General features: G+C 48.9%; 1 protein-coding gene across 9 annotated transcripts in view; it reads right to left on the minus strand.

The window, feature by feature from the left end:
* The window catches only part of ATP2B2 (ATPase plasma membrane Ca2+ transporting 2), a 587,231-nt gene that overhangs the window by 290,527 nt on the left and 273,230 nt on the right, over positions 1–23,474 (minus strand). The window contains exons 1-2 of one of the 9 annotated variants that reach the window (XM_038740345.1): positions 16,984–17,053; positions 15,795–15,877 (exon numbers count right to left, since the gene is read on the minus strand). The exons of 7 other annotated variants lie outside the window; for them this stretch is intronic. The gene's annotated coding sequence lies outside the window, so the exon portion shown is untranslated. Of the gene's footprint in view, positions 1–15,794; positions 15,878–16,983; positions 17,054–23,474 lie in introns of those variants that run through there. One more of the 9 variants, XM_038740348.1, reaches the window with a different exon arrangement.

Raw genomic sequence — 23,474 nt, forward strand, 5'->3', positions numbered from 1 at the left:
ACTGTGAGCTCATTGTGGGCGAGGAATGTCACTGTTTATTGTCATACTTTCCCAAGCGCTTAGTACAGTGCTCTGCACACAGTAAGCCCTCAATGAATACAACTGAACAAATGAATGAAAAGGCAAAAGCCAAAACAGAAAGATAGAAAACGAAAAGGCTGAAAGACAGAGAGTGAGAACGATGAGAAACAGAACCTCGGCACTGTAGACAGACTCACCTTCTCTAGAGAAACATTTGGAACTCACCAAGAAGTTGCTTTTGCTTCAGGGGCAGAGAGCAGTGGTAGGAGCAGGTAAGGAAAGAGAAGCAGCAGTCCGAAGTGATGCAGTCTCCTCCGCTGCCCCCATGCTCACCACTGCCGCTATTTCTGCTGCAGTCTTGGGCAGCTCTCGGGAGGTTTCCACGGCTGTGGAAGAAACCTCTTGGGAGCAGCCTGTGGCGGAAACCGTGACAGCGGAAAGCGTGGTGGAAGTGTGGAGGCCCCATCCCATTGGTCGCTCTTCCTCTGTTTTCCCTGCTCCCGTGGCTGCTCTCTGCCCCACACTGAGCTCCCCGCCACTGCTGCCACGCTGCTGACATCACTGCTGCCACGTGCAACACTGCCATGGCCCAAACTGACACTTTTGGGGAGGGGGGCGGTCTTGACAACTCTGGGAACCTACATTGGCACTCCAGGATACTGGGGTCCTGTGAAATCCCTCCTTTGGTCTTTGGTTCCCTGGAGAGACCTGGCATGGCTAAGGCAGCTTGGCCGGCGTTCTTTCCTTACTAAGCCCTCATTTCCTCTTTTCCCATTCTCTTCTGTGTAGCCCTGACTTGGTCCCTTTATTCACCACCCCCACCCTCAGCCCCACAGCTTATGTACATATCTGTAACTTATTTATTTAATGTCTGTCCCTGCTCTGGACTGTAAGCTCACTGTGGGCAGGGAATATGGCTGGTATAATGTTACGTTGTACTCTCCCAAGCACTTAGCACAGTGCCCTGCACTTAGTAAGCAGATCGACTGACTCAGGCAGCTGGGAAGTAGTGTAAGTCCAGAAAGAAGCAGATTCCATGTCCAAAATGCCTCCCAACACTGGTGGCATTTGCCCACAGAAAACCAAATAGCCAGTTGATGAGGAAGTCCAGCTGGGTTGGGATGGTCTATGACATTTGACTCAGCTGTCAACAATGAGGGGACTTGCTACTCATGCTGGGAAGCAGTGTGGTATAGTGGATAGAGCACAGGCCTGGGAGTCAGAAGGTCATGGGGTCTAATCCTGACTCTGCCATTTGCCTGCTGTGTGACCTCGGGGAAGTCATGTCTCTTCGCCTCAGTTACCTCATCTGTAAAATGGGAGTTGAGACTGTGAGCCCCACAGGGGAGAGGGACTATGTCCAACCTGATTTGCTTGTATCCACCCCAGTGCTTAGTACAGTGCCTGGCACATAGTAAGCACTCAACAAATACCATGATGATTATTATAGTTCCAATTCAGCATGTCAAAAGCTGAAAGAGTTCAGTAAAGCTTGTGGCTATGGAACATCAGCCTCAAGATTACACCCTTGAGGAGAATGTCCCGACAAGCCTAGGTCCACCCAATGGCAACTGTTCCCCTGGCTCCTGGTGGCCTCACTCGCTGAGCCATGTGGACTCTGGCGACTGCCCTGAGGCACCTGCCGGGCAGGCAATGGAATAGGAGATAGAACTAAAAGGCTGGAAAAACCTGAGTGGCCATCAGGCAGACATGATAATGCCAGGGTTCTGGGGGGAAGTTAAGACACATAACTAAGGCTACAGGCAGGGCCAAAGGAAAGGAAGGCAGGGGGATCTGGCCACTGTCCAAAGAAACTGTGTTCACCCTGCCCTTGAAGGCCAGCAGACTCACAATAGCATTGCCCGGGGCTGGGCACCAAGCTCCAGCTGCCTCTGGGTACCCAGCTCCAGAAAGGTTAATCTGGTCTTCGCAGCTCAATCCCCTGATGCTAAATTGGAACTCCACATTAGACCTGCTCCAAGCGGCCTGGGCCAAAAGAGGATATCTCTAATGAAAAATTATCTCCCCCAGATACCCTGAGCCCCAGGCAGACAAAGCCTCTGATTTCATTCAAACTGGTTCTCAAGGTGCCTCAGGGGTATTGCTTTCTCCACCTCCAACTCCTTTCCCGGCTACCAGACCACAGGCCAGAACGCAGTCAGAGGAGGCCATGGAGCCTCAGACGGGCCCGTCCCGGGACATCCAGGGAGCCGCCTGGCCAAGGTTGCTGGATTCCATTCCTGGCTTTGTGGGGGCAGGATGGAGATAGAGTCAATGACCCAGGGACCTGATGGAGAAGAGGGCTGGGGAAGAGATATGGGGGTGAAGGAAGTGCACAGAAACACTGAAGGACTTAATTTCCGGCTGTCAGGGAGGACTCTGGGAAAGTTGTTTTCAGAGCTGCGGTCGTGTCTCTAAGGAACACCCCTTAGGGATTCTGTACACATTCTGCCTTCCCTCCCTCATCCACCCCAAATGGAGGGGGAAGGAATTGGCTGGGCCAAGGCCTTCTGGCCCAGAGTGGCGTCTCCCTGGTCTAGGCCCTGGCTTAGTTTTCCCAGGGGCTTCGGGGAAGTGAAGCACTCCTCCTCTTCATCTCAGCAGACCACTCAGGGAGCTAGTTAGTGGTAATGGCCCAAGGTCAGCCCTCTGTAGCTAGGTTGACACAATGTCAGTGGCTATTTGGATCTCTTGGAAGAAAATGGATAATCACTTTGCCCTTCTACCAACTGCATTAGATTAACTCAATCCAGTGGTGTTAACTAGGCATCTCTCTCACTTGCTAGTGAAAATGCCCCCAGGGACCATTGAATTCCCACCTGTGTGTATTCTCTTCCAGCACTCAGTAGAATGCTCTGTGCCCAGTAAGCACTTAATAATATTAGTCCTATTACTTCTAGACAACAAGGGACTTTGAGAAATGAAATCCTGGTGTGCTGGCGAGGTCTGGCTTGTTTTCTAGGAAGAAAAACTCTGGGTCGGGGAGGAAGGGGACATCTTTCCTTTTGAATTCACAAAATTTGTAAACAAGTCTGTGGTGGAAACTCTCTGAAACTGAGCAGCCCATCGAATTAAGAATGCCCAAAGGGCAACAGAAAGATGAATGATAGATTTCATTTTTAATTCCCTTCTCTCCGATGCCTGGAACACACAACACAGAGAAAACGAGGTAGTCATCTGCTTCCAAGTGCTGTTGGGAGGATTGCAGAAATGCCCCCAGGCCATCCCTGCCTCTTTCTTGATATGCTTGCCTTTGGACTTCCCCATCCTGGCTAGCAGGCTCAGCTCGGGGCACACGTTTAGAGCAGAGATGATGGCTACAAACTGGGCACTGGGAAATCCAAGTCCAGTCTCAACAAGCATTGACCTTCTGGGAGCAAAATAGACAAAGTGAGCAAAAACCACACGCCTGCCAACGTGAGTACTCTCTGAAAGTTCCCTCCTGTCAGCACTGCCTCCACTCTCCCCGGGGTTCAGATGCTACTGCACCTAATGCTGGGAGCCAGTTCAAAGAAGTTGGGGATCACGACCAGGAGAAGGAGAGAGGGCAGTTCAGAGTGCAGTCTGCCACTCGGACTTGGCCAAGCCTGAGAAGGGAAACACCTGGGCCGTCGGCTTTTTCACCCAATGCACATAAAGGCAATGTAGTTCTCTGTCACTGTATGTCCCTCGCCTCATTTCAGCAGGCCAGTGAATCTCTAAAGACTAGGTTGCCCTGCTTGCACACTTCATTGTGACACACACACCCCTATCCCTGAATGATCATTTCACTCCCCATTTTGCCCCTACCAACCTTCTGTCCCCTTGACTATACCCACCTTGTCTCCAACTGGCCTGCACTTCCCCGTCCTGCTCTTACACTTGCAGATAAATTCCTGAGACTGCAGAACTCAGGTCCTTCCTTTCCTTCACCCAGGGTGCAATGCATACGAGCCTGGCTCTGGTCTTTGTTCTTTCGAAGATGGTTTCTGCTGTGCAATGCTGCAGCAACTACAGGCACTGAAGAGGTCCCTAACTGGCAACCTTGGGCTCCTGGAGGCAGGCAGCAGCCCAGACCCGTTTCTCTCAGCATACTGTTGCATGAACACACTGAAATGTAAGTGCGCAGCCAACATGTGGTCCCTGCCCTAATTTCTTCCCAAAGCCCCAGACCAGATCCCTGCCAGGCATGTCAAGTTTGCAGCCCACGCAGGACAGCCGGCTGCAGCCGGGAAGCAAGAGTCCAGAGACCAGCTGAGGCCGCTCATTCCTCGCTTCTGCTGGCAGTCCAACTCCCTGCAATTGCTCTGGGCCCCAGGGGGAGGTGGGGGTGAGGGGGAGGGAGGCCTCCTGTTGCTGCTGCCAAACTGCCACCAGGCTACCGCTGATAGGGCCTGCTCTCTGGGAAGTCAAGGCGCACCAGGGGAATCTCCACACAATCTCCCTTGCGGCAGAAATCCCAGAGAGCGGGTCCCCCAGGGGTAGCAGTGACCCTCTAGACTGTAAGCTCGCTGTGGGCAGGGAATGTGTCTGTTATTTTGTTATATTGTATTCTCCCAAGGGCTTAGTACAGTGCTCTGCACACAGTAAGTGCTCAATAAATACGATTGACTGACTGACTCTTAAGCCCACTGCATCTCCCTCCTCCTACATAGGGTGTGTGTAATTGGGGGTGGGTGGTCTATGGGTTCTGTGTTTAAGAGTGTGTGTGTGTGTATGTTTATGTGTACTGTTCATTCAATCATATTTAATGAGTACTAAGTACTGTACTAAGTGTTTGGGAGAGTACAAAATAATAAACAGACACATTCTCTGCCCACAATGAGCTAACAGTCTAGAAGGGGAGACACACATTAATATAAATAAATAAATTACAGATATGTATAAGTGCTGTGGGGCTGGGATGGGGGATGAATAAAGGGAGCAAGTCAGGGTGACATGAAAGGGAGTAGGAGAAGAGGAAAGGAGAGCTTAGTCAAGGAAGGCCTCTTGGAGGAGATGTGCTTTTGAGAAGGCTTTGAAGGGGGGGGGGATGAGTCATTGTCTCTCAGATTTGAGGAGGGAGGGTATTCCAGGCCAGAGGCAGGGTGAGGGGTTGGCAGAGACAGAGGATATCGAGGTGCAGTGAGAAGGTTAGCATTAGAGAAGTGAAATGTGTTTCTGTGTGTGTGTGTGTGTGTGTGTGTGTGTGTGTGTGTGTGTGTGAGAATGTGTATGGTACATAATAATTAATGATAATTATGGCATCTGTTAAGTGCTTACTATGTGCCAAGCACTGTTCTAAGTGCTGCGGTAGATACAAGGTAATCAGGTTGGACACAGTCCCTGTCCCACATGGGGCTCACAGTCTCAATCCCCATTTTACAGATGAGGTAACTGGCACAGAGAAGTGAAGTGACTTGCCCAAGGTCACACAGCAGACAAGTGGCAGAGCTGATATTAGAAGCCATGACCTCTGACTCCCAAGCCTGGGCTCTTGCCTCTAGGCCTTGCTGCTTCTCTTGGCCATGCAGTACATGTAATGTGCTTGTCTAAAGGGATACATATCACAAATGGGTGTTCATGGGTACTGGTGCTGGGAGTCAGTTGCAAAAGGGGTATTGTGTGAATAGTGTTATTTGTTAAGCACTTGGTGTGTGCCATGCACTGTACTAAGCACTGAGGTAAATACAAGATAATAATAATAATAATAATAATAATGGCATTTATTAAGCGCTTACTATGTGCAAAGCACTGTTCTAAGCGCTGGGGAGGATACAATGTGATCAGGTTGTCCCACATGGGGCTCACAGTCTTCATCCCCCATTTTACAGATGAGGTAACTGAGGCCCGGAGAAGTGAAGTGACTTACCCAAAGTCACACAGCTGACAATTGGCGGAGTCAGGATTCGAACCCATGACCTCTGACTCCAAATCCCGTGCTCTTTCCACTGAGCCACGCTGCTTCTCCAGATTGGACATAGTCCCTGTCCCATATGGGGCTCACAGTCTAGAAGCAGCATGGCCCAGTGGAAAAAGCACGGGCTCTGGAGTCAGATGTCATGGGTTCAAATCCCGGCTCCACCACTTGTTAGCTGTGTGACTTTGGGCAAGTCACTTAACTTCTCTGTGCCTCAGTTCCCTCATCTGTAAAATGGGGATTAAGACTGTGAGCCCCCCATGGGACAACCTGATCACCTTGTAACCTCCCCAGCGCTTAGAACAGTGCTTTGCACATAGTAAGTGCTTAATAAATGCCATCATTATCATTATTATTAAGTAGGAAGGAGAATGGGTATTGAATCCCCATTTTACAGATGAGAAAACTGAGGCACTGAGAAGCATAGTGACCTGCCCAAGGTCACTCAGCAGTGAAGTAGCAGGACCTGAGATTAGACTCTGACTCCCAGGCCCGTGCTCTTTCCACTAGGCCAGAAGTGTGTGTCTGTGACGAGCAGGTCTGCAACAATGTCGGGTATGTGCTGTGAGATCATGTGCATGGGTGTAGTTTACGTATGTGTATGTGCATGGTGGTAGATGTGTGGGATGGATGTGAGTGAGCACAATATCTATTTGTGTGTGCATAAAGTTTATGTGTATAGTCACATGAGAACATGAAATGTCTGGTTTTTGTGGGGGGGTATGTATGAGTGCAGGGTACAGGACAGATTGTGTGCATGTGAATGAGTATGCCAGTGTCTGCATATGATGATTCTGAATGTGTGTGCACTTAAGGTTGAGTGACTGCATGTGGTTTATGTGTGTGGCATGTGCACATATGTGTGTATAAACACTTGTGTGCTAAGAGAATGTGTTATGTGGCAAAAGAGTGCTTTGTGTATGCATGTCTTTTGTGAGGCTGTGCAAGACCAAGGAAGTGGGATGTGCAGTGTGTGAGATTGTACTTGTGAGCGTGTGCCACATTTGAGTGTGTTGGGATGTATTTCATTCATTCATTCATTCAATCGTATTTATTGAGTGCTTACTGTGTGCAGAGCACTGTACTAAGCGCTTGGAAAGTACAAGTTGGCAACATAGAGACGGTCCCTACCCAACAGTGGGCTTACAGTCTAGAAGGGGGAGACAGGTGAGTGTGTATGCACGGTGGTTGAAAGTGTGAGTGTATGAGAGAGTGTGAGGGGTGTTTAGTGTGTGAAAGTGTAGATATCTTGCTTGTTTGTATATGCAGAGGCAAGTGTGTCAATATGTGTGTGTGTACACAAATAATAATAATGATGGCATTTACTCACATGAGAGTGAGTATGTAGAATGTACACTTGTGACTGCTCCTGTCTTAATCTTGGACCAATTCCTACTCTCTGTCACTGTATCTGCAAGAAATGAATACAGCTAGTCCAGTTCACCAATTTCATTCCCTTTTGTCATCTGTAATATTGATGCAGTTTTACAGAGAACCAATTAGGAAAGTGCAGTTTTTCAAATGTGCAACCCATGTAGGAAAGCATAACCACTTATGCGGCTCACCTCTAGGAATGACTTTGACATGCCTGGCTCACATCATCCCTTTGCTGATCCTGTCACCCAAACTAAAGACAACACCAGGCTTCCAAACTGAAGCCATCTGCACAGTGAATTGCTGCAGGAGGATTAGCAGGGCAACCACCTTGCTTGGAAACTATAAACTGAACCAGAAGTCAGGCTAGGAGGAGGAGGCGATGAAGGATGAGGGAGAGAAGGAAGAGAAAGAGGAGGAGGAGGTTTCTCTTCCTCCATAAGCTTTAAGGATAATAATAATAATAATATTAATAATAATAATAATAACAATTCTGGCATTTGTTAAACATGTACTATATGCCAGGCACTGTACTAAATACTGGGGTGGATACAAGCTAATTGGGTTGGACACAGTCCTTGTCCCCTGTGGGGCTCACAAACTCAATGCCCATTTTACGGTGAGGAAACTGAGGTGAAGTGACTTGCCCAAGGTCACACAGCAGACGTGGTGGAGCCGGGATTAGAACCCATGACCTTCAAACTCCAAGGCCCGGACTCTATCCACTACATCCTGGGCAGAATGGAGAGAGGGGCAGTACAAAATCACCACTTCATTGCCTCTGCTGTTGATCCCTCAGCACCAAACATCAATCGGCATATTTATAGCCCAGAGTATGGAATCATCGATTCAAATCCCCAGACTGAAAAGCAAGGTCATGCGCAGGCAGGGTCTGATAAGAAAACCTGGTTCTCACAGTCAAGCGCAGCTTTTCTCCCCAGGGCCACTACTCCCCCCTCTCCCTCCCAGGGGTCTCTCTTGCAACTGGTAGCTTCTGGAAGGGATGGAGCAAGCCCCCAGGAAATAATGCAAACAGCCACTGGCCCCTCTGCTTTTCATTACCTCATGCCATGGGAAGGGGACAAAAGCACACCTCTGCAAACAAGATGTGGCCTGAGTGGCAGAGCCAAAGCCCAGCCTGAAGTAGGTGGGGCCACTAGCCAGTCCACTCTCCTCTCTCTTTTCTGGGGTGGTTGGGAGGGTTTGACAGTGGAACACCTCCCTCTCTCCCGCCCCACTCCCATGGTGCTTTGTATGCTTCTTGCCCCTGTGTAGTACCGCTGGGATCTTTCATCCATCCATAGCCCCCATACTATGACCTCTGTGCTCATGGCAGGATCATATGCAGTATTCTTGATTGTGGGGGGCAGGAGAAGATGACTGGGCTTCCTCACACACACAGAAGGGCAGAGGCTGGGGCCAGAAGGGGCCAGGGTCTGACCAGGAAATTGGGCTGGAAAGGCAAAGCCAGAGACAGAAGAGAAAAATAAAAAGAGGCAGAGAGAGGTGGACTGGGAGAAAAGGAGGGTAGGGAAGGGGTTTAAAAGATGGAGATAGGAGGAAAAGGAGACAGGGACAACCCCCGCCCCCTCCCCCACCACCCCAACCACAAACACCCCAATGATAAAAGAATGGGGTCTCTCACTGGGAAAGATAGATATACCTCCATCCTAGGACAGCAGGCCCAAGAACCTGAAGGGAGGAATGGGTTCTAGTGCTGGCGGTTTTTGCAACACCCCTCACCCTCTCTCGGCCCTGCCGGTCAAGTCCCTGCTGCGGCCTGGATTGCGCAATGAGCAATTAGGTAGGCAGACAGCATGATGCAAAGGATGGCCAAGGCTTATTGCACACAGGACCCATTTCCAGCCAAAGTGACAACAGCACAGTGCCAACTCTGTGCCATGGCATCATGACCAGGCAGGCAGTTGCCTTGGTAGCTGCTGTGGTTTTTGCCACCCACACTAGCCAGCTATTTTCAACATCCCTGCTTGGCCTGTCCATCTCGCAGAAAGCCCAAGGTGGTTCTTCGGTCAGAATCCTTCACCACTGACGGCGTAGCCTCAGCGGGCAGAACTGGGATGAGAACCCGGATTCCCCAGCAGTGCTCTTTCCACTAGACCAGCAGTGGGGCTTTTGCAGGTCCTTACAGACAAAAGCATATGCAGGCTGATTCAGACACATGTACACATAGACACACACAGACAACCCCCACATATCAAGTCTCCCCAACACCCCATTCCATGCAATGACCCACACACACATACACCAACACCCTCCCACACCCATGGACACAACACACATACACACCCTGCACGCAACTGACACGCTGCTACGCTCACACCACATTCACAGAACCGCCGCCCCCACGTATAGATACACACTCACCCACCCCACACACCCCTATCGCCCATATCACTGCATAGCCCCTACACAGAACTCAGACCACATCCCCACACATCCACATATACAGACCACCACCCTCAGAGACCACACACCCCCAAACACATATCACACCCACACATGAACAGACCACACCCTTCACACACAGACCACATAACCACACACACAGACTAGATCCCCACATATACGGACAACACACCACATACCAGCCACACTCCACACCCCCCACATATACAGATCACAACTCACACACAGACTATACAACTCTGCACACAAACCATCCCCCCCACATACAGACCATCCCTTACACACCCAGACCACCTTCCTACACAGACCACCTCCCACACAAAGGCCACAGACCACACACACAGACCACACCACAACCACAAAAACAACCCCCAAACAAGAAATACCCCACAACACACACTCTTCTTGATAAATATGCATACACCCAGACCCATACACATACACACACACACTCCAGCCCGATACATACATATACATATATATGTATCTCCAGACCAAGCCACACGCACAGATACGCACCCCCAGTAGAGATGCAGAATCTGACACAGAGAAGCACACAAATTGATACAGACACATATACACAGGGAGACAGACACACACACACACACACTGTTCCAGTGTATGTGCCCACATGAGACACAAAGAAACACACACAGATGTACAAAGAGACACATAAATACAAACATCATACATCAACTCAGAGACACACATCCATGGACCCTGAGGTGCATAAAACCCAGATTCAGAGACCCAAACCTACACAATGATACAGGGAAATATACACTTACCCACAGATAGATAGGATGGCCATTGGTCCGGTTATACCGGGCAGTCTGGTTTTCACCTGGTCTTGCCCCTGTCCAATACTGTATGGTGGGGGGGGGGGGCAGGGGGGAAGCTGGGGGAAGTCAGTAAATACTACTAAATGCAGTCAGGTGCCACCCTTATCCCCAGACCTGTGCAAAAACATTTCCCCCCAACTCCACCCCAACACATACATCCTTGTACAGTCAGTCCCTTCATGACCCTTAAGTCCTTTGTCGTTGTCTTGGGGAGGGGCTGTCAACCAGTTCACAGTGGATTCTGCTGACCCAAATTCGCAGATGGGGGTGGCAGCAACGGACGTAACCCTGGGCTCATCAAGTCAGTCCCCGAGGTTGCGGAGAGCCACCGGTGACAAGCACTCCCCCTAATCCCCTTGCCACACGCTGTTCCTTCTACCTGCCCCACCCTTCACCATCCTCCCCAGGCTGGTGGCAGCAGTGGCACCGGCTCCATTCACCCGCTGCAATCCCAGAGACAAGGGGCACGGACCAGGTTCCCCATTCCTACCAGGCAGGGGACATGCTGACTCCCAGCCCGGATCCCCCCGCCACCCGCCCTGCCCCCTGATATCTTCACACCGCCCCTGAAGCAGTGGGAATGGAAACAGCACTGGCATTGGAAGGTGTATGTGTGTGTGTGTGTGGGGGGGGTTCCCCTGTCCGATTTCTCCCCACACTTTTCCCCACAACTTAAAATTACTCACCAAAGCCTCAGCCACTGCCTTCTTCTTTGGAGCTGGAACCTGCAGGGAAGAGCCGCCCCTCTCTTTCCCGTCCCCTCACTTTTGGTGGGTCAGGGAGAGCAGCAAGAAGGTTCGGGGAGAGCGTGCCAACATGATCACACATCTAGCTCCCTTCAACCGACCCCTCCGATAGGCTGAGATCAGCATGCACCTCGATCCTCTTTTCTCTTAAGGGACACCTCCTCCAGGACCCCGAGGTCTGGGGGTACAAATATGCCCTAAACGGGCTGAAGGAGGCAGTGGGCTATATCAGGATTTGGGGGCTGACCCACCAAAGTCGGGATGACTGGTCACCTTAGGTCAGGATCACTTCCCCCTGCCCCCACTCCCCCCGAACCCCACCTGGCCAGCACAGTAGGTGACAGGCAGGAGAGGCAGAAGCCCACCCCTCCACCGGCCCGGTGGCCTGAAGCTGGCCAGCTTTCCCCAGCCCAGGCACCCGCAGCTCTGATGGGCAAGCTGAAAGCACGTTTCTATTAAGTGAACCCAGCTTCAGGCTAATTCAGGCTAGAGCACAGAGCACATCGCGCCGGAGAGTTCTTCACTCTACCTAAATGCATCAGCCCAGCCTGCACAGGCCAAAACACCCAGAGAATTGAGTGTTCCTCTGGCTGCGCCAAGATCAGCTGACCACAACAACTCACTGCAGGACCTGAAAACCACAATCAGGTAAATGTCACGGGAAGTTAAATGCCACCTTTCAGCTGGCAACGCTGGGTTGCCACTTCCCACTTGGCTTTTTCAGAAAGTCTCGAGCTCAGAGGCAGAGGTCATTAAGTGGAACTATTAAAACCCCATTGTGAAAAATGATCATTTAAAAAGTATCATTAAAAGCCCTAATAGCCGCTCCTATTTTCACTGACTGTGCTTAATAAATCTGTCAGGAAAAAATAACTGCAAACTTGATGAGTATTTCCACTCTCTTTGGGAAGGTTTTTTTTCTTTATTTCCTTTCTTGTTTAGCAGGCAAAAATTGGTCATTACTGCATAGTCTGGGTTTGATATATGCTTTACCAAGATGCCTTTCAGTTTACATGCTATTTTTTGAAAATACGGGTATTGAGTATATTTCTTCCACTTTGAAAGGCAAATGGCACACAATAGCAAGGTTGATTCTGTCAAAAGTTGCTCTCAATGTAGTGCCATTTGCCACTCTGTAAGTATATTTTAATCAATCTGAGCTTCAATAGCTATTGGCAACCAGCATTAAACAGGACATGAAGGGAGCAACCGGTAGACAGATTACAAAACTTCAAACAGAATGAGAGCACGCAGACATTTTTCCATACGCCCACACAACTGTCTATTGCCAGTCAAATTCCCCAGGAAGGGAGCTGGCAGTAATCTACATGTGCGCTTTCTGTACCAGCTTGCCTTTTGTTTGGGGGATGCCAATGATTCACTTTTTCTGGATAGAAACTGACTGGTTCAGCAACGGACTGTACCAATAGCCACAGCATCTAAGTGCACAAAGTTCACTGGGGTATCTGCCTCCCGAAATCCTCCACCACCCCGTACCTTTATTGTGGCAGCAGGGGATGAGGTGGGGGGAGGGGGGTCATGGAGAGGGGGGAAGTGGGAGGGAGAGGGAAGGTGAGGTAGCACCACCGTCTGCTCCAATCTCTGAGCTAGCTGCCCCTCTCCCGCACTCATCCTCATCACTCACCATCAGCCGAAAGCACCTCTGCAGTTTCTCAGGAGCTGGCTGGCATCTGCCCAGAGTCACTTGGCTAATACCGTACGGAGCTCATGTGGGCTGAGGGGGCTAGGGCTGACTTTACCAAGCTATCGGGGATTTCCATGACCTGATCTGCAGCCAGCCTTGCTGGAAAGAAATACCTCCGATCCAAGCAGGTTTCTGACCCGTTCCTTAATCCCCACAGAAGAGGGGCCCCTTGAAGCTCAAAGGGCTCATTTTAAGGACATGGGGAAACAAAGCTTCAGACAATGCTGCATCCCCACCGGAAAATGGGGAGTCATATTTTTTGTTAGTTTGTTTCAATGATATTTATTAAGTGCTTGCTATGTGTCAAACACTGTTTAAAGCACTGGAGTAATTACAAGATATTAAGGTTGGACACAGTCTTTGTCCCACATTGGGGCTCACAATCTAAGGAGGTGGGAGTAAGATTTAATTCCCATTTTACAAATGAGGAAACTGAGACACAAAATAGTTAAGTGACTTGCCCAAGGTCCCACAGCAGTCAAGTGATGGAGACAGGATTAGAACACAGATCCTCTGACTCCCAGGTCCGTGCTCCTTCCACTAAGCCATGCTGATCCTCAATTGCTGAGAATCGACCGGCCTTGCATATTGCTATCAAGAAGGAAGTGACTGTTTTGGGGCAAAACCTTCTTAAAAATGAGAGATGAGGAAGCAAGAGAGAAAACAGTTTCAAGTGCTATCATTAAACATAAACCCACACCTAATGACAGCCTGTGAGCCCAATGTGGCCTGTACCATAGGTCCTGTATTGGCCTTTGCATTCACACATGCATTCAGAGGTGAATTTCATCATCAGTGGCATCCTCTTCACATATGAAGAACTACAAACACACACACACACACACACACAAAATCCCAGCTGTGCCACTTGGCTGATGTGTGACCTTGGGCAAGTCACTTCTCTGTGCCCCAGTTTCAGCATCTGTAAAATGGGGATTAAGATTGTGAGTCTCATGTGGGACATGGACTGTATCCAATCTGATTAGCTTGTATCTACCCTAGCGTTTAGTATAATGCCTGGCACATAATAAGTGCTTATAAATTCTGTTAAAAAAAAGTCTGAGTTAAACAAAACATGGTCCAGGAGAAGTTTCTCCCTCTCATCAGGCTATTCTCTGCTTTCAAGTTTTAGGCAGATTATTTTTCTCACCAAGAAAAAATGATCAAATATCAGCCTTTCCCCCATTTAATCCTGGAATTGAGACTGCCGATTCACTTGCCTCATCAGAAACAAATAACTTCTGTTGTTTAAACAGTCCCACTAACGTGTTCAGAAGAACAAGCAATGTCAAGAGATGATCTGCCCTCACAGGTCAAGATCACTATAAGGAGGGGTCCCCCTATCCTTCCATTAGAGCTCGCCCTTCCTCAAACTGAATGGAACAGAACTTCGTCTAAATCCCTTGATGGGTCAAAGCAGGCTCTCCGTGGATCGGTGATGTGCAGAGTGCTGTCTGCTGGTTACTTAAATCCCACCTTAAATTGGAATGGCTTCTGATACAGAGACGGAGACAGAGAGATTCCTCAGCATCCTTGGGGATGATCAGGCTTTGAAGAGACTTGAGGGGAAAAGATTTTCTCAGCTTTTTACCTGTGCTTTGGGTGAGGTCGATAATGATATTCTGATTATCAATGGAATACAGCCAACTAAATCGTCAGCACTGAAATCCAGCCCATTGAAAGATCAAGTAACAGTCCCAGCCCCAGTGGAATTTTCTTTACGAATTTGGGGGAATGGTCAAATTCCAGGAGAGGTCAAGGATCCTTATTCTGAATATTTTCTTTGCTAGGCACAGTTCTAAGGAGAAATACAGGGATTGTTTCTGAAACACTCATGATTCAGACAAAGTTAGGATACCGGTCTTCTTCTCAGAAGAATAGAGAGAAAGAGTACTTTTTCCCAAAGATTAAAAATCAATGCAAAATTCTTTGTGCCAGGCCAAAAAAAACATTACCCTCAATCCTCCCCAAGTATGCAGGTGCGAACCCCACTGCTGCATTGCTGTGCAAATTATCTCCTACATCCTCTCCTGGAGGGAAACTACAAGGTTCATGCTGCAACCTTTCTTTTGTAGGTTAGAAGTCCCTGACATGATGTAAGAAACTGGAAAGCCCGAAGTGTGTATGAGTATGGCTGGGTGTGTGTCTGTGTGTGCGCACACATAAATGAGGGAGAAATATTGAGAAAGTGTGTGTCAGATATTGAGAAAGTGAGCATGTGTGTGAGAGAGGATACTGAAAGAGTGTGTGTGCATGTGATAGAGAAAGAGGGATATTGAAAGAAAATAGTACGTGCATGTCTACGTGACAGAGAGAGAAAGACCAAGTGAGAGGGGATATTAAAAGACAATGAGTGTGTCTGTGTGGTTCAATTTTTGTGTGTCAAAAACGAAAGGCTGAAGTCCCGACACTCGCTCTCCCTCCAGGTATATCCACAGCAGCTCATCATCTGCAGAGGCATTAAATGCTCCCCAGAAAAGGAGGAAGTTCCATACACCAAACCTGGTCTCCAAATTCTCCCTTCACTAAACAAAATCACTTCCAAGCTAAAAGCTAGTCAAGCTTGTGTGCCTCCAGAGAACCCCTCAAATTCTACAAGCACAAGGAGTCTCTCTCGACCTAATTAGACACTTCTCCTGATAATGCCCCAAATCTAAACTCAACCAAGTCAAAGTGACTGATAAAGCAATGCAGCCCCAAGGTAACAAAACTGGAATCCCCCAGACAAACAAGAGGTGTTTGCCAGAGGGAACTAAATAGCCTTAGGAAAACACTTCCTCCTTACCCGTTTCATCACTTACCTTCCAGAAGGCAAAGACCTGTCCAGGCACCTGTTTCTTTCCGGCTGCTCGCTGGTCCCAAGATCATCCAAAGTAATCATCTCCTGAGTCAAAGGTAATGATGTGAAATGCCCAAATCACCACGCTCAGATCATGGAGAAGTTAGTAAATCAGAGGTCTGAGAATGGACCGAATGCTGCTGAGTACACATATCAAACAGAACAGCCACTGATCCTAAAACTGCAAAGTGGCTAGCACCCCTCTTTACGTAATAGGCAAAGGATCCAAGAATCTATTTATGAAACTAAGGGTTTCAGTGGACCGCGATGTACCTGCCGCCCCTTTTTCTCCTGCTGGATTTAATGTAACTGGGTTTCTAAAGACTCCTATTTACTAGGATTTGGAGTCAATAGTGTTGATTTGAGGAGAGACGGGAGATCAACACCCGACTTGTGAGCTGTCAGCCAGACTCATCAAAATGACCCAGAAATCCTCTACCTCCGAGGGGAGAGGTAACTGCTTTCAAAAATAAAGGAATCCCATTTTCAGTCAGATTTTGGTTGATTAAGTCCACAATGAACCGCCCCAGCACGAACGGTTCCAGAGGAGCTCATTCTAGACCAGCATTTTTTCCCCCCGAAATGGCACATGCATGCATTTCTCAGCAAGCAGACATTCAGCACTGAACACATTTTGGTCAACACTGCTAAAGTTAGCCCGCAAAAAGCTCATCCCTCTCAATGGTTTACAGTCTTGTCTTCTGTGCTCGCTGTATAACCCACAGTATGAAGAGCCAGCTAATTCCCCAAGATGATACAAAGCAGATCTCATTCTCTCAAGGTTTCCTCGATAGGAAATAATTGGGTTAAGTGAAAACATGCCCGCTGTGACTTTTTAACCCAAACTTACAGTATTCAAATCCCTGTGTTCTCTCAAACTTACCCCAATCGTGTTTATTTTGGCAAGAATGTTACCCTCTGCCATGCAGTGTCTACTTGTCCTTGCATAACATCCTGTAAAAGTACATTACCTTTCCTGAGATTTGCAGGACACAAACTAAAACCTAATGCTTGCAGCAGTCCAAGCCCCCCACACCATTTTCCTCATCAGCTTCAGATTCCAAAAGATACGGATTGCCAATAAACAAGCTCGGAGCAGAAACGGGGAAAGCTCTTATTTGTATTTTCATGCTGTGGATGTCGCTACTTACTTGGCTAAGATATCATCACAAATCCAAAATGATTTCAATTACCCAGCGGAATAATCACTGTACGGCATCTGTAAGGGGTTGAGAGACTGAGCTACATTACTGGAGTCCCTCTGCAGACTGTACCATCCTGATGAAGCAGGTGGGGGAGGGAGCTGGTATTTCTATGAGAGCATCTTGCTAGCAAAGTGCAGTCCCAGGGGAGGTTTCCCGCCTGCGGCTTAAGGCTATTGGAGGGGAGGGGAGAAAAAGGGAGGGGAGGAGAGAGGAGAGGAGGAGGAGGAAGAGGAGGAAATGGGGAGGGGAGGGAAGAGGAGGGGAAAGGAGGAAAGAGGAGGCGGGAAGGGGGAGAGGGAAGAAGAGGGAAAGGAAGTGAGGGGAAGGGAGAGAAGAGAAGAGATGGGCAGGGGAGAGGGAAGAAGAGGGGAAGGGAGGGAAGAGGAGGGAAGAGGAGGGGAGGGAAGGGGAGGGAAGAGGAGGGGAGGGAAGAGGAGGGGAGGGAAGAGGAGGGGAGGAGAGGGAAGAGGAGGGGAGGCGAGGGAAGAGGAGGGGAGGCGAGGGAAGAGGAGGGGAGGAGAGGGAAGAGGAGGGGAGGAGAGGGAAGAGGAGGGGAGGGGAGAGGAGGGGAGGGGAGGGAAGAGGAGGGGAGGGGAGGGAAGAGGAAGGGAGGGAAGAGGAGGGGAGGGAAGAGGAGGGGAGGGGAGGGGAGGGAAGAGGAGGGAAGGGGGGAGGGAAGAGAAGAGGAAGGAAGAGAAGGGGAAGGGAGGGAAGAGGAGGGGACAGGAGAGGAGGGGACAGAAGGGAAGGAAAGGGGAAGGGAGGGAAGGGAAGAGGACGGGAAGGGAGGAGAGAAAGCACAACAGATATAGTAGATGAAGGAAAATCTTTCTTCAACAAGAGAGAAGGGGAAGAAAATGGACTGAACCACCATGTTGCTGTTTGTGGTTTTAATGCTTCCCTTGGGATAATGACAAAAATGGAAACTGGCAAACTCCCAGGTAGAAACCTTCAAGGACAAGAATCCTCAAGTTCCATCTCTCTCTCTCTCTCCTAAGAAGTGTGACAGAAAAGGCTCAGAGGAGCCAAGGATTTTCTGGAGAGCAAGGAAGATAGCACCTTCCAATGGCTTTATAAAATATCTCAAGCTGCCACCTAAGACAGTAAGGCCTTGGGTCTCCAGACTCTGCTAGCTAGTTTCAGTCATGGAGGGGCAGGAACTCCACATATCAAATTGTTTCCAGTAGCATTCACTGACAGAATTTCACTTCTGCCCAGGGAAGAAAGAGGAAATTACACAATGAAATGGGTGCCCGCACAAAGCTTGGGAATGGCGAGGGGCAAGTCTTCATACCATTCTGCATAGGTTCTCTAGTTTTCATTTCTCAGAGTAACAACTTCTCCCTTCCGCCTTAGGGTATGGCACCCTTGCTGAAATGCAGTGGCCCTGCACTAGCTCATCCCCAAGAAAGCTAGAGCCCAGCTGGTCAAATTCTAAAATGTTCCTCAGGGTGGGGTCTTGGAATGTAACCCGCCATTTGGTCCCTTTCCAGGCATCATTTAATCATCTGTTCTGTTGCTATTTTCCCTGGACTGTTGGCCCAGTGTTGTTTTCAGGGTTGAGAAGGAGAGTCCACTTGTACCTCATGCACATGACAAGTTGGGTTCCTGGCCAGGTGCTTGTATAGAGTCAGTGTGCAGACCAATGGTCGCCATTTCTGCCACCCTCAGTGTGTGTGTGTGTGTGTGTGTGAGTGTGAGACACTCTCCCTCAAGAAGAATGTTTTAAGTCAGAATCCCACAGCCTAACATCCTCAGAGTTCACTGCAGGTAAATCCCCAGGCAGGATGAAGAAACCAAATGAAAATTCCAATTCTCTCAGTCATGGCCTACCAAGGCCCCCCAAGTCCACTTCCCCTTGCCCGGTCCCCATCTCGAGAGGTGGGAGGGGGACACTGCTCTCTACTCTCTGCCCATTATGAATTCACCCTTGCTACTTGCCCCCTTGCTCACTGCTCTCCAGCCATGCCCAGGCAAATCTGGGGCAGCGAGAGAACAGGAATGCCTCTGCTCTCTTGAGGCATGTGGAGAAAACTGGTTTTCATGGAGCAACCTGAGGACAGCAGTGCTCCGTGACTGGCAGACCGGTGGACAGAGCAAGCAACTGCAGCCCAGCACCCCTACCCACATTGTAGGAGTAGCTGTGCTGGTGCTCTGTCATCCTTGCTTACACGCTGCTCAGAATATCAATTCGGCTAGTTAAAGCCAAAAGTCTGCACTGCACCAAAATGGAACCAATTTAGGAAAAAGAGAGGGAGAGAGATAGAAAGAGAGACTGAGAGATGGGGGTGGTGAAAGAGAGGATAAAGAAAAACCCAGATGACTGAGACCCACAATCCCTAAATTCAGTCTGCTGAACCAAGAGAAGGGCAGGGAGAAAGCTCAAGTTACAAAGCAAGGTGCTGGTCTTTCCCCTCCTGGTGCTGTGGTGGGGATTACTAGAAAACTCCACCCAGCAGGTTCCAGATAGCATCCTGCAGGCACGTGACATGGGCAAGGAGGCACCACTCTTGTGTTCCCGTCCTCTCTTGGAGGCTCCACAGACTTCCCCCTGCCCCACCTGAAACAGCCACTCAGCCAAAGAGATGTGGCTGGCCAGGATGAGTAATTGCTGCTTGCTGATGTCCTGTTCCCGACCAAGAAAGTAGCATCTATCTGGTCAGCTCAAATACACCTGGGTTTGCCCACGTGGAACAGGGATGGTGTCCCATAGGCTTACAGCATACCCACCCCAGCGTCTAACCCAGTGCTTGGAACCCAGTAAGCGCTTAATGAATACCACAATGACTACTAGGATTCCACCACAGGGTGGAGCTCAGTCAAACTGACAATCCCTCACAGCTTCAGGTTATAAAGGGGACTGAGAAGAAGCGTGGTCTAGTGGTTAGAGCACGGGCTTGGGAGTCAGAAGAACCTAGATTCTAATCCCAGCTCCACCAGTTGTCTGCTATGTGACTTTGGGCAAATCATATCTTTGTGCTTCAGTTCCCTCATCTGTAAAATGGGGATTAAGACTCAGCCCCATGTGGGATAGGGACTGTGTCCAACCCGATTTGCTTGTATCTACCCCAGCATTTAGTACTGTGCCTGGCACATAGTAAGTACTTCAATACCACTATTATTATTATTATTATTATTATTATTCAGGGTGGCATTGTCCAAACTGACAGGGGTTGGAGTGTCAAAACAGAATCCAAACAACAGAGTTAACAGGGATTGGGAAGGCTTGCTCCATTTAGGAGGCTCTTCCCCATTTTGCTTCCTTTCTCTCAAAGGTTTTGCCGCAGCTAGCCAGACCCCCACAGCACCACACAGGCAAGCCAAAGGATGGGGAAGAGCAAAAATGGGAAGAGTAGAGCCCAGAACAATAAAACCTACATAGATCAGAAACAAAATCAGGGTAAAACAGAAGATTTTCTGGAGAACTACAGAAACCCAAGCTGTACAGAAGAACCTTCCCAAAATGGACTGGAATTCAGGCGCTCTGGTAGGTGTTCAGGAAGGAGCAGAGTCCCAGTATGTCACCACCATCATCATTTCTAGACTGTGAGCCCGTTGTTGGGTAGGGACCGCCTCTTTATGTTGCTGACTTGTACTTCCCAAGCGCTTAGTACAGTGCTCTGCACTCAATAAGCGCTCAATAAAGACAATTGAATGAATCCTCATCAATGGTATTTACTGAGCACTTACTACATGCACAGCAATGTACCAAGCGCATGGGAGAGTCCAATACAACTGAGTTGGTAGACACGTTCCCTGCCGACAGTGAGTTTACAGTCTAGATGGAGAGAGAGACAGATAGCATGGGGTCCCCCTACCAGAGCTGGGTGTCTGGCAGAACCACTCCAGCTACCTATAGCATGACACTATGTGTTATTGTGCTGTCACCTGGGTAACAAGGGGTAAATGGCCCAGCTCCACCACATTCCATCTTTCTGGAACCAAGGACTGAGCAATCGTGCCTCGCAATGAGGGCCTTAGATCCAGGAATTGGGGATGACCACTAGGCTGCCTTCCTTCCTCAGGTTTTAGGCGATGGTACCGAATCCCCAAAGGGAACTAATGCAGGATGAGGCCAAGCCTCAGGAAAGGGGGACGGACTTGGCTGGGGACGGCTGGAAAGATAGCTGGAGAGCATGAGACGAGATCCACTTCCTGTAGACTCGGCACCACTGGACCTTATTTGCCAACAGTTCCCAAGGCAGGAGCCACGTGTTTGCCTGTCACAACCTGGGACTCAAATCTGGACAGCTGGCACCCCAAAGAGACCATGCCCAGCACAGCATCCCCCATTACATATATTGGACCTGACTTGACTCATTACCCAGAAGCAGGGTCATAAGGCTCAAGGGGCAAAAGAAGAAAAGAAACACCTTCGTTTTAGCATCTTAGAGTTCAGTTTTCACCTCCCTACCCATCAAACCAACAGAGGGAATCTAAAAAGAACTACCAAATCTTCTTGTCCTTCAGAACACTGCTTATGGGCAAATGAGAATAATGCAACCTGAATCTCACCCTATGCTGGTGTGACCCACATTTTGGGTCACATTTTCTGAATGAAGGGCACCCATCAGTAGCAGCCACCAACAGCCTAGGTCTTGCTAGTTGGGAAGATTGGAAACAGATGAGAGAGGATCTTGACCCCAGGTGGGGCAGAGGGAGGTCAACAGTTTCCTTTTCAGAAGTGCACACTGGTGGTTTCCTTATGTACATTATTTTTGCTCTGGGCCTGAAAAGGAACCCTGGAAGGATTCATGCAGTGATCTACCCTATCTACCCTAGCGCTTAGAGCAGTGTTCGGCACATAGTAAGCGCTTAACAAATGCCATCATTATTATTAGTAGTAAGCACTTAACAAAAACCATCGTTATTATTATTATAATACACCCACACACACACCCACACACACTTCAACCTTGTTCCCACCTTCCCCCACCTCAACAGACACATCCCCCCTGCCCCGACTCCCTCAGGTCACCTTCAACTTCCCCCTTATCCCCACAAACTGCCAGGGCATGAATTCCGTCTTGCTCCAATCCCTGGAGAACTGTACTTTCCAAGCGCTCAGTACAATGCTCTGCACACAGTGAGCCCTCAATAAATACAATTGAATGAATGAATGAATGATCTATTTGCCCGCCCGTCAGTGTATACCCAGTTTCAAGGAGAGGGCTCCATTCCGCATGGAAAATTTGGAAATGGTGACAAAGAGAGGTGAAGTGATTTGCTCATAAGTCAGTCACACAGCAAGTCTAAGGCACAACTAGAAGGATGAGTAATTCCCATCTCTCAGCCCTGTGGCTATCCACTACACCATGTCACCTTCCAAGCTTCAGGCTCATTTCACACCTCTCATGGGGAGGCCCAAGCCTTGGGCCAGGCCCCTTCATTGAGTGCTCATCCATAGTGACTTTGGGCTGGAGCCCTCAGGCCCCTACACCTTCTATTCCTTTCTTTGATCAATCACTGATATCTATATTTTTATAGCATTTGTTAAGCGCTTACTATGTGCCAGGCTCTGTTCTAAGTGCTGAGTTAGATACAAGTTATTCAGGTTGGACACAATCCCTGTCCCACAGTCTTAATCCCCACTTTACAGATGAGGTAACCGAGGCACCGAGAAGTGAAGTGACTTGCCCAAGGTCACAGAGCAGACAAGCGGCAGGGCCAGAATTAAACCCAGGTCCTCTAACTCCAAGGCCCATGCTCTTTCTACTAGGCCACGCTGCTGAGAGCTCACTGTGTACAGAGCACTGTAATAAAAATAATGATGGTATTTGTTAAGCGCTTACTATGTGCCAAGCAATGTTCTAAGCACTGAGGTACATACAAGGTAATCAGGTTGTCCCATGTGGGGCTCACAGTCTTAATCCCCATTTTCCAGATGAGGTAACTGAGGCACCGAGAAGTTAAGTGACTTGCCCAAAGTCAACAGCTGATAAGTGGCAGAGCCGGGAATCAATCAATCAATCAATTGTATTTATTGAGTGCTTATTGTGTGCAGAGCACTGTACTAAGCGCTTGGGAAGTACAAGTTGGCAACATATAGAGACAGTCCCTACCCAACAGTGGGCTTACAGTCTAGAAGGGAGAGACAGAGAACAAAACCAAACATATTAACAAAATCAAATAAATAGAATAGATATGTACAAGTAAAATAAATAGAGTAATAAATATGTACAAACATATATACATATATACAGGTGCTGTGGGGAAGGGAAGGAGGTAAGACGGGGGGATGGAGAGGGGGATGAGGGGGAGAGGAAGGAGGGGGCTCAGTCTGAGAAGGCCTCCTGGAGGAGGTGAGCTCTCAGTAGGGCCACGACCTCTAACTCCCAAGCCCATGTTCTTTCCATTAAGCCACACTACTTCTCACTGTACTAAGCACTAGGGAGAATACAATATAGTCGGTAAACATAATATAGCTATAATTCTAT

Source organism: Tachyglossus aculeatus, chromosome X1 (assembly GCF_015852505.1).
Source record: "Tachyglossus aculeatus isolate mTacAcu1 chromosome X1, mTacAcu1.pri, whole genome shotgun sequence".
Taxonomy (NCBI): Eukaryota; Metazoa; Chordata; class Mammalia; order Monotremata; family Tachyglossidae; genus Tachyglossus; species Tachyglossus aculeatus.